The sequence below is a fragment of the Mesoplodon bidens genome, assembly GCF_964165515.1.
Source record: "Mesoplodon bidens genome assembly, chromosome: 8".
In the NCBI taxonomy this organism is placed as follows: Eukaryota; Metazoa; Chordata; class Mammalia; order Artiodactyla; family Ziphiidae; genus Mesoplodon; species Mesoplodon bidens.
In genome coordinates, this window is record NC_138165.1 from 40,540,825 (window position 1) to 40,556,249 (window position 15,425).

The 15,425-nt window shown below is 39.1% G+C and overlaps 1 protein-coding gene across 1 annotated transcript in view; it reads left to right on the forward strand.

The window, feature by feature from the left end:
* The window catches only part of CYTIP (cytohesin 1 interacting protein), a 64,124-nt gene that overhangs the window by 13,998 nt on the left and 34,701 nt on the right, over positions 1-15,425 (forward strand). The window lies entirely within an intron of this gene.

A 15,425-nucleotide genomic window follows, 5' to 3' on the forward strand; every position in this document is an offset into this window, starting at 1 on the left:
GGAGGTTTCTGAGAAGCCATTTTGATTGTAGAGGGGAAACAGGGGCCAGTGCTAGGCTCAGTTTCATGTGAGCAGGTGCACTGAAACTGTGCATCCTCTAGGAACCACAGTCAGCACGTAAAGCCCTGCCCCTTTCTAGTGAAGCTCACCTGCACTGCTCAAAAGTTTTGCATGTTTGGCAGTGGTTAAATTAGTATGAAGGTGAAACTATGGGTAGGAAATATGAGAGCCAAGTGTGAAGGATGTGTCTTATTTAGTCTTAGCCTTGGGGGGGGATAAATATTATAGGTGCCTATCAGAGCACTGACAGTATCTATGTTGGCCTTCTGGTACTGAAACTAGTCTGTAACATCAGCTGAGGTCTGGTTTTGAAGAACACGTTTCTTGACCAAGCCAAGCAAAGTAAGCTGTGCAAAAGAGAGAGGTGGAGACAGGATGGATGCCCTTGTTCACAGAATTTGTTTCAGAACCCATTCCTGTTACGTGTTATTTTGTCTTCTTTGTTTCTCTCTCATCTCCTCTGAACTACCCTTCATTGTCTCACACTTGGTTTCTTCACTCAGCTCTCAACCTCCCCTGCTCACTGGAAATTGACATATTAGTTCTCTCTTGGTGTCACTTGAACTGACACCTAGCTCAGACCAACTTGGCCCCTAGGAATAATCTCTGACCCCCACCACATGCACATGTACAACTGTAATGCACATACTTGTGGTGTTCCCTCAGAGGAGTCTTAACTGGGGCATGCAAGCTCCAAGGGCTCTGCTCTTCTTCCCATTTTGGCTTCAATAGAGTTGGAGCAAGCAGTCGTTAAGGTTCAGTGATGATGCAAGGGCTTAGAACCAGAGATACAACGGAAAAAAAGCTTGTTGTACTCACAATTAAGTGTATTTGGAAAACTATCAGACAGACAAGGTCAACGTCTTTGGCTAAATACGTCTGGCTACCTGTAGAAGCTTTCTGTCATGTTGCTTACTGAGAACTCCACCCAAGTGGATATTCTGAGTATTGCTTGACTCCATCCTCCCTTTAATTTAGTGCTAACAGGGGAGGTAAGGTGGTGGCTTATGCTTTATTATTATTTTTAACATTTAAACTACTTTAAACCTTTGCTTTTGAATAGGTCATTAAAGGCCAACCTCCAGCTGCCTACCTATCACTGACCAAGTTCTTCCCCTACTGATAAAATTATTTGGTAGAGTATAACCTCTTAGTTACCACTGGGGGTTGCCTGATATAGGAAGAGAAAGCAACTGAAACATGAATTTCACGACAGCCTCCTGATACTCAAGTCAGATTCTCTGATTGGACATTGGTCTAAAAGGATGGTCAGACACAATTATCTAGTCGAGTTCAAAGTGTACATTTAGTGTGGCTTTCAGAATTACTGTTTTTGGAAAGCTACAGGATCTTGACACTTGTTGACTTGCCATTGAAAATGGCTTCTGTAGTGTGGGATAAAGAGAGAATTAGATTTCCCAGTGTGATTTTAATTTTTGGACCTCAGAGGTTGAGCACAGTTTGCTGGATCTTGACTGGAGTGGTGGCAGTGAAATTCGGATCAAAAGATGGAGCAAAATCATTAGGTTCCTTGTCATCACGGTCCCTCATCCTTCCTGTTCCCCAGGATGGTTCAGTCATCATCTCCCTCTATTGCTCCTCATATCCAGGAGGCACAAAATCCTATTGCTTATTCCTCTCCAGTGCTTCTGGCTTCTACTCTTTCCCATTTTCCCCCACTGGCACTGATCTAGTTCAAACCTTTATTGCCTGTTTCTAAGATTATGGCATTAACTGAACTGGTCTTTAGCTTTCTCCCTTCAATTCTCTTATAATCCAATGCCAAGTCAATTTTCCTAAAATTCCTATTTAGTTAACTTATGCCTCTCCTCAAAAAATGAGTGATTCCCTTCGGCATTCCCTGGCGGTCCAGCGGTTAGGACTCGGCGCTTTCATTGCTGTGACCCAGGGTTCAATTCCTGGTTGGAGAACTAAGATCCCACAAGCCACGTGAAGAGGCCCCCCCCAAAAAAAAGTGATTCCCCTTTGATTTTTTTTTAAAGTTTTATTTGAGTATAGTTGTTTTATAATGTTGTGTTAGTTTCAGGTGTACAGCAAAGCGAATCAGTTATACATATACATATATCTACTCTTTTTTAGATTATTTTCCCATATAGGCCATTACAGAGTATTGAGTAGAGTTCCCTGTGCTCTACAGTAGGTCCTTATTCGTTATCTATTTTATACATAGCAGTGTGTATATGTCAATCCCAATTTCCCAATTTATCCCTCCCCCCACCCCTTATCCCCTGGTAACCATAAGTTTGTTTTCTACATCTGTAACTCTATTTCTTCCCCTTTGATTGTTGAATCAAGTTCAAATTATTTGGTATAATAGACAAGGGGCCTTACCCATCCAGCCCTAATAAAGTGCATGGTAGTTATCCCTTACTAAGCATCCCACAGTCCTGAAACACCAGTCTCATTACCAATCTCTGATCAGTTCTCTCTCTGTGTTTTCTCTTAATGGCTCTCCTTAATAAGCTCATTCACAAGGGAAATGTTGATTCTTTCCTGGCTACCACATCTAACTATTGGAATTATACTGATTCTTTAAATTTCTCTTTGTCCTTCAATGGCAACTCCTACGCCACCTCAAGAAGAAATTACTCTTTCTCTTCTGTCTTCTTGAAGTGCTTTGTATCATTTTCTGTCTTGTAAGCTATGGAAGTGGGCATGTTGATTTCTTACCAGACTGTAGGCTCATGCAGGGCTGAGATGAGGTTTTAATAACTTCAGCATTGCTTTTCCTTAGCTTAGAGCCAGGTAGGTAGTAGACCTTTTCTAAAATTTGTTGTTTTGAATCGAATTTTCACAGATTCTCTCTGGGTAAAAGTTACATCTAATTCAGACCATTAACTCTAGTTTTTCTGTATGTAAAGAGTGTAAAGCAAGGGGTATGTAAAGAAATTGTATGATTGGTTTTGGTGTCTAATTACCATGATTATATTTGCTAAGCCAAAAATTTTTAATGTGATTTATTAAAGGATATCAAAGAGATATAATTGCCCAAGGACAATAGGATTGTTTCCTCAAAAATTGGATGTACAGTGGTTATTCTTATGTGTTAAAGCTTATCAACTCTAACAACTCTCGTAGACAGTAACTCCAATTATAAGTAATGCCAATGGTTGTTTACCCAATATGCTGACATGGGAAGTCTTTAAATACTTTGCTATATATGCCTTATGCCTTTGTTTTCTTCATCTGTTTTTAGAGGTGAGCTCTGTCTTGTGGTAGATTTATGAGAAGAGAGAACCTCCAACGTGTCTTTCCATCTTCAACTATACTAACAAGAGCCAACTGATGTGTAGGCTAGTATGAGAATTAGGGTCACAGAAAATTGCATATTAAAGTCTTAAAACTGCTATTTTTAAAGAAAAGCTCTTTCTTGTGATTTTTTGTTTCAAATCTTTTTTCTGTTATATTAAATGTTATAATGTTCAGAATTGATTCTCTTTGCACCTCAACAATATTTAGTTATCCTGTTTTCAGTTTTGAAGTGTGTCATTTTTCCATCATACCTTCAGGTAATACATACATATATATTTTGGTAATGTTATTCATAATGGATCTGATTTTCAATCCCCACTGCATATTCAACTATTTCTTTTGGGCACAGAGCTTCCTTTGAGGCCAGTCAGAGCTTTGTTCATAGATGAAATGTGTGGCAGGATGGGGGACGTTTCCCAACTTCCTTTCTCTCTGACTGTCTCATCATGTGTAACAATGTTTTCCATTCTTCTGTAGATAAGAATCTTTTTGTGAATTTTCTATATTTAACACCAACACCAAGTGCTGTTAAGCAACATCAGCCGTTCTCACCACACCCACTCAGATTAAAAGTGAGTTAAAGACAATTAGGTTAGTCTGGCAGGAAATGGGACCCCATAAACTGATAATTTTTGATAGTATCTTTCAATCCTTGTAGATGCAAACAGCGTGTTCTCTTCTGCAACTGCTAGGAGACAGACAAAGGCAATTTCCTTTTTACCTCCTGTTTTTGTTTGTTTGTTTGTTGTCGTTTTATGGTTTTCTTTTAGAGAATAGGATATATTTTCTTTTTTCCACATTCTTGGTCATTTGCTTGATTTCTTAGGGCTAGATGGGTGCTTGATGACACTCACTTCTTACATGCTCAGTTCTTTTTTTTTGCAGCTGTGCCACACAGCATGCAGGATCTTAGTTTCCCGACCAGGGACTGAACCTGGGCCACGGCAGTGAAAGCACTGAATTGTAACCACTGGACCACGAAGGAAGTCCCACATGCTCAGTTCTTATATGTAGTCACTGGGTTTCATCCAACCCTCTTCCCCAGATGTCTTGCTTAACTTTGTAGAACTTAGGAAAAAGACACTTCACAAATTCCCTTGACAATACATGCTAATGTTAAATGGTCTTCTTTTCTGGAAAGTACCACCTCAAGTAATCATCTGAAGAGTAATAACCAGGTTGTTCTTATCGGGATATCTGAGGATGTCAGTCATGTCCTCTTTTAGATAATCAGAAGACTGATATCAAGTCATTTATCTATCATGCTTTATCCAAACCCTGTCATTAGGGTCTTAGCTTCTTCCTGATTTCTTCTCTGAATCACCTCCCAGATATCTGCAACCTATGAAAGACTAAAATTGGGGCTTTCTTTATTCTAAAGTTATTTTCCATATTGAAGTTTCTTCTACATGAAATAAACTCAGTGAAGGAAGTTTGCTTTTTCACCAACTAGTTCAGTTCCAACTCTTCTGGTTAAGAACCTCAAGGACCAGGAAGATATACTCCTGTGACAACTTTTAGTAAAAGGTCATTCTGAGTCTTTCAACTTAGTGTCTTTATATACATGGGATTGAACACTTGGGGACAGACAATATATCTTTTCTAAATATTCAGTTATAAATTTTTGGTAAACTGATCTAAAGGACCATCCCACCACCTCCTGCCCAGAGTAATTCTGTTTTGGAATTAATTTATTTCTTCTAACTTATTTAGAATAAGTTTCTATGTGTTCTTGGGCAAACTGAATACCCTGTTTCTACCTAAGTTTCTTTGTCTATAAATGAAGCAGAGGAACGGGATTATGTCAAGGATGTTTCATACTCCAATCATACTTGTTGATTTTGAGATTGTAGGTGAACTTCATTGTGGATAGAAAGGTGATGTGAAGGGACAGTTGGACAAAAAGACATGAATTTTGAAGTTAAAAAAGAGTTTGGGAGTCAAATAGGATCATATTTCTCCTGCTGAGTCTTCACCGTAACTCAGGAAGAGTCTTCAACCTTCTCTTACCCTGCTGATTTTCTTTCTTCTCCTTTTTTCCCCCTCCTCCTCCCCCTATGCTCTTCTTTCTTCTTCTTTCTTCCCATTTTATTCTTCCAGAGGAAAAAAGGCATACTTTTTCTAGGCAGCACACTTAGGATGCTTTTGCAATGACTACCCCAAATTCTTATTCTTACGTAGACTGATATTGAACAAAAAGTCTGTGACAATGTCCACGTGTGTTTTAAAAACTTTATATGTGTATATTAAATTAACGTTGCATCTCCTTAACTTTCCACCTGAGACAGAAAGGGCTCAGTGGATAGAATATTTATTAGAGAGTGAGATTCCTTATATCCATGATATTTTTCCTTCCCATGAAAAAAGGTCTTGCTAATTCAGGGTGCATATTTTAGTACAATGGATTTTTTTTTGTTTTAACATATTAATTTTATTTTCTAATGAAATTCCAGTTACCATGATTGAATCTGTATTCTACCTCCTTTCCTTTCTACCTTAAATAATCAAGGACAAAAAAAAGTCTTGGATTTATTTAAGTTAGAAGAATAAGTAAAAAGAAAAACAGTTTCATTTAGAGTTGTTTTATCTCGGACTTTTTTCCAGGTTTTTTTTGCTTTCCTATAATTATGTTTTAGTATTGAGAGTTATTTTTTGTCAAAGTATATTTCTAGCAATTTAGTATAATGTTGTAAATCAGTAAGAGTCTTTAAAAAATTTGTCCTGCCAAGACTGTGAAATACATTCCTACATATTCATTTTTGAATTGATGGATGGATGACAGGCAGTAGGCAGCAGGATTGAGTACTAAACGATTCTTGTGTCAGGCTTCAGAGATCTTAGCAATCTGATCTGTAGCACATGAAAAAGAGTAGGAAAAGAGCAAAACCAGAAATATGTATGAGAATTTGGTCTAAAGTCAGAAAATAGCAACAAAGAATTATTTTTACTAGGAGAAATAGAAAGATAGTAAGTTTAGGGAGCTGGAACTTTTGATACCATTACAACAAAATGAACTGATTATTTTGTATTTTATTGAAAAATTACTTGTGCCATGTTGAAATTTTACAGATTAGTTGAAAGACCATAAAAATGATTGAAAATTTGGATTTATGAAAAAAGGTGAGAAAATGGCAAAGTGGGTTCTCATGATGATCTTCCTGTAAAAGGTAGTGTGGTTTGGCAGGAAGAGCATTGCTCTGTGAGGTAGGAGACCTTTGCCTTGTTCTACAGCTGCTGCCAATGACCCAAGTCGGTTTACCTCTTTGTCTTGAATTGTCCATATTAGTCAATGAAGGCATTGGTTAATTTTTAAGGTCTCTCCAGCTCAAACTTTATAATGGCTTCTTATCTACCAGAAATGTGGAACAAGAAGAAATGTACAGAGTGTATGGTGTTAACCTTGGTAAGAAAAAAAATACTGCATTTTTAAAGCCAGGGATGAAACATTCATTGAATTGGGGGAAATTTTATTTAATCTATGATGTTGGCATTTGGGTTCAATGTTTATCTTCTTTCCTTCCCTTTGTAAAGCCCATTGTGTCTTGCTTATCCTTAGCAGTTCAAATACCAGCTGTAAAAAAGAAAAAAAAAAGAATGTAAATAGAAAAATTAGTGCCAAGTACAATTTCTTCTGGGGAGTCTACTTGTTTCCTTCCAGCCTGCCCTATTTTTTTTCAAACCTGGTTTGCATGCCAGTTTTGTGTGTGTCTTTGCAAACTGTGTTAGAGTTTTGGCAAAAAAAAAAAAAAAAGTGGGGCTGAAAAAGGAAATAAAAAGAAAGGCAATCACAAAATTAAATAAAACTAACAGACTTTCAGTACTTAAAAGCAAAATAGCAGAACTGCATTCCTCTCCACACCTAAAACCTTCACAAGCCCATGGAATTGAGTAAATAACTAACTACTCCTCCCTTGGAGAATGACAAAGAGGGGTTCAGGTTTGTTGAGCAAGGACTAGACAATCTTCAAAGTCCCATGCAGTCTAAAGTTTCCATGACATGATTCCTGCCTCTAGGGAAATCGCATTCCAAAAGTGGAGGAAAGGGGAAGTCACACTAGGGCAAGGCAGTTCACTTGAAAATGACAAAGGCTGTTTTACTTCCTAGTGTGTCCCTACCCAACCCCCCTACCCAGCATTGCGGATAAGTATACTCTTTTTCCTGGAGAGTTCACTAATTTAGGGGTTTTTTGTTTTCCAGTTGCTTGAAAGAGTGAGCCATGTTTCAAAAGCCAAACCATTAAGCAAAGGATAGCAAACAGCAAGCAACGGGTCCAGTGGAGAATGACAAATCAATATTGCTATGCACTTGTGAACTCTTTACTATTTAAGGGAATTTCTACCCTTTGAAAAATAAAGTCATTGGTTAGCAGTAATTGGAAAACAAATCAGTTAATTGTAGTGAACACCATTGCTCATGTTATCCCTGCATTTTATTTTATCTTCTTAAAGTTTCCTGGCTAATTCTTTTTTAATTTAAAAAAATTATTTATTTATTTTATTTGTAGGCTGCATTGGGTCTTCATTGCTGCTCGTGGGCTTTCTCTAATTGCGGCGAGCGGGGGCTACTCTTCGTTGCGGTGAGCGGGCTTCTCATTGCGGTGGCTTTTCTTGTTGTGGAGCACGGGCTCTAGGTGCGTGGGCTTCAGTAGTTGTGGCACGTGGGCTCAGTAGCTGTGGCTTGCGAGCTCTAGAACGCAGGCTCAGTAGTTGTGGCACACGGGCTTAGTTGCTCCACAGCATGTGGGATCTTCCTGGACCAGGACTCGAACCCGTGTCCCCTGCACTGGCAGGCGGATTCTTAACCACTGCACCACGAAGGAAGTCCTTATCCTTGCATTTTAGAAAGAATATTTCAAAAACATCTATTTTGAAAAATCTACTTTAAAAGCTAGTTAGGGGCTTCCCTGGTGGCACAGTGGTTGAGAGTCCGCCTGCCGATGCAGGGGACACGGGTTTGTGCCCCGGTCCGGGAGGATCCCACATGCTGCGGAGCGGCTGGGCCCGTGAGCCATGGCCGCTGAGCCTGCACGTCCGGAGCCTGTGCTCCGCAACAGGAGAGGCCACAACAGTGAGAGGCCCGCGCACAGCAAAAAAAAAAAAAAAAAAGCTGGTTAGTAAATTGACTCTCAAAGCTAGGGAAAGATGGGAGTCAGTAGCCTGGCAAAAAAACACCTTACAACCCTTGGTTCTGGGAGTGAACTCTTGAGTCTGTTTTCTGAAGTCAAGAGGGAAGGAAACATTCCCTATTTGGTTCTGTATTGGTATGTAATATGTACAGAATTTTTGCCAGGTGTGTAAGATAAAATATGTGACACAAACACACTTGGCCCTTATGGTAGGTATTATTTAGGGAGAGGAAATGCAGCAGCATGAGAAAGACTAGGAAATGTTAGCAACCTTCTTACCAGGGAGGGGAAGTACATCTTATACACCTATGGTGGCGTTGAATATCACATCATGGATAGGAGTGACAGATCGATACAATCTGGCTTTTCCTTCATTCAGTTTTTTAACTTGTAGCTGGAAGCCAGGATTATATTTTCCTCTCTTTGTTCCTCCCTCCAAGCAGTTGCTATGCTTTCCTTCCGTTGCTCAGCCATGTTCAGTGTGTTTCTTTGAGATCCTACTGAGAATTTTAAACAGTCCTGGCCAGTAATTACTGTCTCTCTCCAGATGCATCTCTTACACAGACTTCATTTTTATTCCTCTCCAGTCTTATGGAGAAGGGTGGTGCTGAAATTCTCTGTGTTACAGAGCTTATCTGCTGAAGTCATACCACTAGGGAGAAAGACATAAAGTGCTTCCTTTTCTCTTCCTGCAAAATGGCATTATTTTTCCTTGCTTCTCTCTTTCCTGTAAAATGGTGATGATACATTTTTCCTGACACCGCTAATGCAAAATACAGGTGTTTTGTAGATTACTTACACCCTGGTTTCCCCCGCTCTCTGATTCTGAAACTAACGTTTTATAATTTCCACTTTGCACTTGTTCTGCTTAGTCTAAAAAACAAAAATTGGTTGGGACAATGGCTATTTCACCTTTTAGTGCATTCTAAACATGTCTGGTGTGTTCCTCTACCATGCTTCTGAGTGTCCCACCGAGTGAGCGTGCGAAATAGCTTGAAATAAAATTCTTAATTTCAGTAATTTTTATTCGGTCTGACTCCCTCCGTGTCATCTCAGAAACCGCCATGTGACATCTAATCAACGAAATTACCTGTTCCAAAAATCTACTTATTTGACATATGTTAATCCAATTTTTACTAAACCAAGATGTTCAAGTCTATGAGGGTCACAAATAGATATAAATTGGGGTTCCTGTCCTAATAGGAGAATGGCCATGCAAATAAATAACTGGGTTATATGGTGATGTACCAAGGGTTATGTGAATGGGGCAGATACTAAATTTTATGAGAGTTCAGTAGTGGTAATGAGATATTTTGGCTGCTGTCAAAAGGGAATACTTCACAGGTGAGGTGGAATTTGAACTCAGCTCTTAATAGCAGAGGGGATTTCAATGAATAGAAGGGAGTTTTAGGAAGAGGGAATAGTTTAAAAAAAGATGCAGAGGTATGACAATGCTAGGTTTGTTCTCAGGAGGAAGGCTATTATATCTTGGCACCTGTAAGTCAATTCATTTAGATTAAAACTTAAGACTGGAACCTTAGGTAAGAATTAGACAGTGGGTAACTTTTAATGCGCAGCTAAGAAGTCTAAACTTAATTCAGTAGGCATGGGGTAGGACATGATTAGATAGTAATAGTTAGGTTTGGGAGACTCTGTATTGGGAGACCCGTTGCCTGCTATTATATGTGTTGAGGACTGAACCCAGGGCCTCAGCTTGGAAGCAACAGGTGGTCATGGAAAGGAGGAGACAGATGTTAGACATTCTAGAGGCAGAAGTGACAAAACGTGAGGTCCAATCAATAGAAAAAGAAAAGTCTGAGATAAATGAGATGCTAGACTGTGTTCTGCTCTACAGGACTGACTGGGTGAGTCTAGTTTAATGTGTGTACATCTTGGGGTATGGAGGGGAATATGTATTGGGAGAAAAGAGCCCTGACTGCACTTCTTCATGTTGTTGCACCTCTACTTTACCCTTTACATTTCTGAAATTAAGTTGCTTCTTACCATCTATGGGCACATTTAATGTGAAAGTTTTCCTTGAAAGGTTGTTAGTAAATCAATGGTGAATACTGCAATTGATGGCAACTTATCATAATAGAAATAAAGTTTAAAATATATATTATTACTGTATTGGATTTTCCTTTCAAACTGCCAATTTATTTCTTTCTCATTATAGTTAAGCCAAACTACCCAGTAAATATAATTTACATTAAGTATTAAGCACACAGTAAATATTATTCATCAAATACCTACATTGCCCAAAGAAAAGGATCACTAGGAGAATAAATCAACTGCCAGAGCTTTGGGGAGATTATGGATGTATTCATCAAATGCGTACCGAGCAGCTCTTATGAGAAAGTCACTCTTCTAAGGGCAGGAGGGATACAAAGATGAATGAGAAAGAATCCCTGTCTTGGGGTAGGAATGGGGGGCTTACAAGTTATTACAGAAGAAAGGCAGGTGCACAAAATTTTCACAGGGCAAAGTGTAATTTATCATAAGAGAGGTCCTTTAGATGTACTTTGGATGCTCTGGGGAGGTGATGCTCATATCTGCTTGGGGATCTCAGACAAGGCTTCATGAAGGATGTAGCATTTAAACTTGGCCTGGGAGCATGGGTAGGATTTCTACAGATAGAGGTGAAGTAAGTGAATCCAGGTGAACCATGTGTTATGAACAAAGGTTAAGTTGGAAAGAACCATGCATGTTCAGGGAGCACAGAAGTCCAGGGTAGTTGCAGAGAAAAGTGTGAATAATAATAATAACGATGATTACAGGAAACATTTATTGAGCAGTTACTATGTGCTAGGTCCTGTTACACTTTATTTGGTGATATGTAGAATGATTGATCCCATTTTATAGCTGAGGACAGTGAGACCAGGTCAGTTAATTAACTTGCCCAGGGGTCTAAGAGCTCAAGCTGAACCACTTGGCCTCATTCCTTTCATAAGCAGTGTGCTTATAAGGGCACACACAGGAATATACAGCTGTGAAAGAATGCTGGACACGGGTTAGGGAAGGTGCTGCAAACTATGTGATGGAGTCTGAAGTTTACTCTGCAGCTAATGTTATGGCATTCTCTGGATTTGGAACACTCTGCCACCCCCCTTTTGGTATGTGTAATAGAATCAGTGTGTGTAATAGAATCAATGTGTGTAATGGTCCTTAGAAATACGGTACCAGAGGAGGGTAGGTTGTGTGTCAAATTCTAGCAGCCTCCAGGGAACATTTAAAACCCTTAAATTGTTATAGGACTTTACATTCTCAAAGATCTTTTTCACTTCCTATGTCATTTATTTTGATCCTTAGATTGATGTGGCATTTCTCCCTGCCTTGGGTATATGGGGAAACATACCCTACATTGGGACTAACTTTGCCTAAGCAAGTCCCAGGGCTGATAGATGGTGGAGCTAGAGAAGGAAGCAAGATCTTCTGGAGCTTAGATCATTGCTACTGCCTTTTCCTCAGACCTCTTTTCCTTTTACTGGTTTTACATCAACAATCCCCTCTTTACATTCAGAGGTGTAAATGGGTCTACATACTGTAATCGATGGGTTTGCTCAACACTGGAAATAAGTTCTCCTAAGTAAAAGATAGTATCCTTGCCCAACAAGAAAAATGGACCAGTTTCTGGCTGACACAGGCAGGACCACACAGTCAGGTGCTTGGTAAGGAGACAGTAACTTCTGTACTTTTCCACTGATGAGGAGGGAGCTGTCCTAGCTGCTGCCTCTTGAAACAGTGTCAGGATTTCATGGAAAAGTTCGCAGACTGCTCTTTTGGGAACTAGGCCAGCTGTCCAACTATCTTAGGTTAAATCATTCATTTCACAACCTTTCTGACCCCGACCCTGCAGCTTCTTAGTGAAATAGAAAGTCCACAGTGCTTGGCTAAAGAGAAGGTGTCACTATTTCTGAATTCAGCACAATTCTTTGTCATATATTTTTATATTAAATTTCAATACTGGTTATTTCAAAGAACTTTCACTGTGTTTTGAGTTAATATCCTGGCCAATGAGGTGCTGAGCAATCATCTATCTGTTCTTGAGATTGAGAGCACATTGCACTTCTAATATTGTCATAATATCTCTAAATGTAAGGAAGAATAGAGAGTGTATGTGTTTCCTAGCATATGAATTTCCTAGTTATCATGACAAATTATCACAAATTTAGTGCCTTAAAACAACAGAATTTTTTCCCTCACAGTTGCAGAGGCTAGAAGTCTGAAATCAAGCTGTCATAGGGCCATGTTCCATCTAAGACTCTGAGTAGAATACTTCCTTGCCTCTTCCTGGTTTCTGGTGGTGGCCGTTGATAGTTGGTGTTCCTTAGTTTACAACTGTAAAGCCTACAATCCAAACTCTGCCTCTGACATCATGTTGTGTTCTTCCTGTGTGTCTGTTTTTAACATGGCATTTTTCTCTTCTTATAAGGACACCAGTCATATCAGATTAGGGCCACCTAAGACCCCATCTTAACCTGATGACATCTGCAAAGACCCTATTTCTAAAATGAGTCACACTCACAGATACCAAGGGTTAGGACTTCAACATATCATTTGGGGAGATAGAATTTAACCTATAAGATAGTAAGCAATAATTGGCACTCTTCCTTTTTATTATGGTTAATTCTATACAGATAATAACATTTTATCTAGATTGTAAAATTCTTAGGGGTGTGAGTTGAACTATAGTAGAGGGAGTACTGTTTTGTTCTTTGGTAAATTCATAGTGGCTGTTAGAATCACTGTTTTAATTGCTATCACACTGAGACATTTTTTTCTCTGTCTTTCCTACCAAATTCTGATCTCCATGAGGGCAGGGGTCATACCTGGCTCATCCGTACAGTGTTAGCACAATTTGGGGAAGGCAGTTTTGCATAGTGGTTAACCTTGTCATTGGAAATGGATGATGTGGATTCTAATCCCAGCTATCCTAGGTATCAGCTGTGTAATGTTAGGCAGGTGTTTAAGCCTCAGTATCCTCATCTGGAAAAGAATGAGAAATATAATACTATTCTCATTGTTTTATGGGATTAAACTCTTTAGCACATTGCCTAGCTGTTACTATGACTATATTCTCAATAAATTTTTGTAGAATTGAGTTGAAGGAGACCAAGTAGTCCAGCCATAGTTCTGCCATTAAATTACTGTGTCTCTTTGGCAAGACTTACATTTTCTAGGCGTTATTTTTTTAATCTGAAAATTAAGGGAGTTAGATGACATGGCTCTGAGGTTCCTTCCAGTCTAACATTCTGTAAGTTCAGCTGGTATCTTCTGATGACTTCAAGAATATATATATAGTTTCAGTTCTATATATAGTTGATTCTATTCTAACAAACACTGTGATTACCAAAGAAAGATGTATTCTTAGTGGTTTATCTCCTGTACTTACTACCTTGTGCTATATTTGTTTGGCTTTATTATTTTAACTCAATAAAGTTAAAAAATATTTACCGATGCCCACTGTTAGTCTCTGTGTTAGGTTATACATAGAAATGACTACTATACTATTCTTCCCTGTGTTACATTTGAATATCAAAGAAGTTGAGATTGCATATCATTTTCTGAAATTGTAATTAGACAGGGATAGAAAGAAAATAGGGGATTCTGATGTTCTAAGAAGTTACCTTAATGCTCTTCTGTACTTCCTTCTGGTGCACACACATTTCCCGCTACCCGCCCCTGCCACCTTTCTAGGCTCTGAAAACCAAAACGGGGAAGGTGAGGATCATTCCATTAAGCTGCTTCCTGCTGGCCCTTCTCTGCGGATTCTCTTGCTATTGTCAAAGGCAAGTCCCCACCAGGTGGCCAATCCAGGCAGCTCTGGGGGATGAGCAGATTGGAGGGGTGTCTACTTAGAGAACTCTATGGCAAAAGCTCTCTTTGGAGCTGTTCCATTTGGATGCAGCCTGTTTAACACCTTTATCCATTCAGTTAGGAATATTTGGGGCCTCTCTAGTAGATAGCATTTGAGCTGAGATTTGAAGAGAGAGACTGAGAAAGAGAGAGAGAAAAGAAGACAAATGAAGACTGGTGGGGAGAGCAGTGATCCGGGCAGAAGGAAGAGTCAGTACAAAAGCCCTGAGGAGAAACTGCTTCTGTTGGAGGGTTAGAAGGAAGGCCAGTGTGACCAGGATGTGGTCTGATATGACACCATAGGCTCTACTAGAACATACATGACCTTAAATAACAGGCTAAAATGTTTGGATTTTATTCAAAGGCCAGGGGGAATTTACCTATGTCTCAAGTAAGTATTTTGTTGTTCCAAGTATTACACAAAATTCCAGTCCCCAACAAGTTTCTTGCTTTCTAAGAAGCTACTTTCTAAAGCACTAAAGCCCTTCTCAGTTCTGTGGGGTGGCTCTGCCCACCCCCATTGAGCAAGTTATGTAAAAGCTGAACTCTGAGTGTGACGCAGGGTGTTAGTTAAAGGAAGAGGAAGGAGCACTGTCACCTGTTTACCCTGAATTTTGATAAAAGATTTCGATTTTGAAATGGAACTGTGTGTATGCGGTGGGGAAAGGTGGAGGTAATAATGACTAATGCGAACTCTTAGGCAGTTGATAACTGCCATTTGAGAACGGCGGATTTCAACAGGACAAACCAATGCCCTTTGTTTCCATAAGAATTAGCGGCGTGATTGCATTACTCTCCTTTACTGTACTATTTCGTGGAGACTTCAGCAGTCCTTTTTGAGGAGGAATTTTGCTTGGTTGGAAGAAAATGATAAAGAAATATTAAAGAATTACCTTAAAAATCCCATTAAGCAAAATAAAATTTTAGCCTATAAACAAATGGCAAACATTCAGTAGATAGACCAATAATTCTTATCAGTAAGCATAAACGGTATGAGGATCTAGAAAATCATAAGGTATTCTCAGCAAAATGTGATTGGCTTTTAAAAATTCTCTGTGAGTTATTAATATTTTAAAAGTTGACCAACTAATATAAGAATGCATACTTATT